Raw genomic sequence first — 2,869 nt, 5'->3', positions numbered from 1 at the left:
TGCACACGTGTGCATGTGTGTACCTGTGTGTGTACAGAGAAGACAGGTGAAAGGTGTGAAGTGTCTTCTTTGGCTGCACTAGGAACAGAATTCATGTAATAGTGAGAGGCAGCACCGTAAAGCAGTAGAGAAGGGCTCCAATAGTGGGACTGGGGTTTGCAGCATCTGCTCCCTCTGCTCCCCCCTGCTGCCCCCTACCCCCACCACCCCAACACCGAGTGAGTAACTTGAACTCTCTGAGCCTCGGTCACCCTAGCTGTGAAATAAGGACATTAGTTTTATGTACATTTTAGGGCTGTTGTCAAGTTGAAACGAGCAAATCCATATAAGAGCTAACTCATAAGAGGAGGACTATTGCAAACTAAGAATATTCCCATCTTACTTAAAAAGTAAATATATTCACACACATACTACTTCTGCACATACATGTATATATAATCTTCACTTTACTTATTTGGAATAGGAAAAATCAGAAGCAACGTCAATGCCAAAGGGAAGCAGAATATGCTCCCCTGGAATACGGCTGTCGGAGTTCAGGACACGCCAGCCCAACATACACCACTTTGGTACATTGATTATTTTGAGCAGAAGGCACTGGAAAGCAGCAGATGCAGGAGAACCTCTCAGATCTCACTCCTTTGCCTGAAGACAGCTCCTCCAAAGGACATTGGGGGTCATCATCAATCCCCTTCTGGGAGTGTCTTCAGCAGGGAAAACGGACCCTTATCACAGGAGACGTGACCAGAAGTCGGCACCGCACCCAGACACACTCTGTCTCAAACCATCAGAACCCTCCTCCCCCATTGAGTCTTCTGAGGGCCCCTTTAGTTTTCCTAAAAACCTTTTGCTGTTCCCCCAAGAGACCTGCATCCCCTTTCCTTCCCCTATGAAGATGGCACTTAATCCTGAGTTCTAAACCACCTCAGAGAGTTATTCCTAGCTCCCTGGATATCTCCCACCTCTACCCAAGGCAGATGTGTTAATAAACTTCTGTTTGACTCAGTTATAAAAAAAGGGTGAGATCCTGCCATTTGCGACAATGTGGATGGACCTAAAGGGTACTGTGCTGAGGGAAATAAGACAGAAAAAAACAAATACCATATGGTTTCACTTACATGTAATCTTTTTTAAGATTTATTTATTTATTCATGAGTGATGCAGAAGAGAGAAAGACGCAGAGACATAGGCAGAGGGAGAAGCAGCCTCCTCACAGGGAGCCCGATGTGGGACTCAATCCCGGATCCTGGGATCACTACCTGAGCTGAAGGCAGGTGCCCAACCGCTGATCCACTCCAGCGTTCCTTACATGTGGAATCTAAAAAACAAAACAAATGAAGAAGCAAACAGGGACCCATGAACGCAGAGAACAAACTGATGGTTGTTGGAGGGGCAGGGGTGGGGGTGGGCAAAATGGGTGAAGGGGAGTGGGAAGTACAGGTTTCTGGTTTCAGAATGAATGTCATGGGGATAAAAGGCACAGCATGGGGAATATAGTCTGTGACATTGTAATAGTGTGGTACGGTGACAGATGGCAGCTGCACTTGTGGTGAACAAACTCAAGACTTGTTGTACCTGAAACCAATGTAATATTATGTGTCAACCATACTTCAATAGACACAAAAGCAAATTACATGATACTAAACAAACAAACAATTAGTTTTTCTCTTGTTAATCTTTTATTATAGGGTCTCGGTCAAGAACCCAAAAGGGTAGAGGGACGATCACTTTTCCACCTCTACAATGCCCAACCATAGGGAAATGGCCATAAGATAGTACATCCACTCAATAAAACATTATGCTTTCCTTAAAATAATTACCCTGAAGCAACCTGGCAATATTCAGGGAGAACGTAGATCACAAACAGCTATGCAGGTTATACTTACAACTGTAAAAATACAAATGTTATCTGGGCAAACAAGTGAGAGGGAGTAGAGAAATAGTAAGATAGTTCTATTTGAGTTGTGCCATTATGGCCAATTTTTGCTCCTCTGTTTTTCAGTTTTTTAAATAATGATTCTTTAGGTTTTTTTTTTTTTTCAAAAGTGAAAAGGTTTTAAATGAAGAATAATAGTGGAATAAGAATTTAGCAGCTGCTTTCATCAGGATATCCTAACTTCTTTTTTTTTTTTTTTTAAGATTTTATTCATTTACTTGAGAGAGATCGAGAGCTACAGAGATAGAACAGAGGGAGAAGGAGAAGCAGACTCCTTGCTGAACAGAGAGCCTGATGTAGGGCTCGATCCTAGGATCCCTACCTAGATCATGACCTGAGCTAAAGGCAGACACCTTAACCAATGGAGCCATCCAGGCACCCCGGGATATCCCAACTTCCCATGGCTCCCCCACTTCCACCTATGCTGGGGCCTTGACTCTGTCTACAAGTGACCTTTGCTTGCTTCCTCAAGAGATTCCCAGTTTCTTCCCAGAAAGGGGGCTGTCTGTACGTGGAAGCTGTCTTGCTGAGACTGAGTGGCAGTGAGATCCGAACCCTGTTCTCAGGCCAAGGATTTGATTCAAAGTTTTGGGAGGATAGTTCCCCCCTGAACGTTTTAGGAATTTGGTTTTTGGTACTTCTTATGGTGACATAAATATTTGGGCCCATTTTGTTTACAAAACAGACTTCATACACAGGCAAATTCTGTCACTGATCTATTTTAAATAGTAAGTGGTAAAATTAAATACAAAACTCAGAAAGAAGATGTGATATTATACATTTCATTCCCACAGCTATTAATTATAATTGATGCTTCACTATTCTCCCGGTTAATGGTTTCTATCCTATCTTCCTTGAAGAATGCATGTGCTAGAGATTTGGAAGCAGGCTGTGGATGCAAATTTAAACAGGATGCATGTTAAACATATGTGTATT

This window comes from Canis lupus, chromosome 31 (assembly GCF_003254725.2).
Source record: "Canis lupus dingo isolate Sandy chromosome 31, ASM325472v2, whole genome shotgun sequence".
NCBI lineage: Eukaryota > Metazoa > Chordata > Mammalia > Carnivora > Canidae > Canis > Canis lupus.
Note: the sequence above shows the minus strand (reverse complement) of the source record.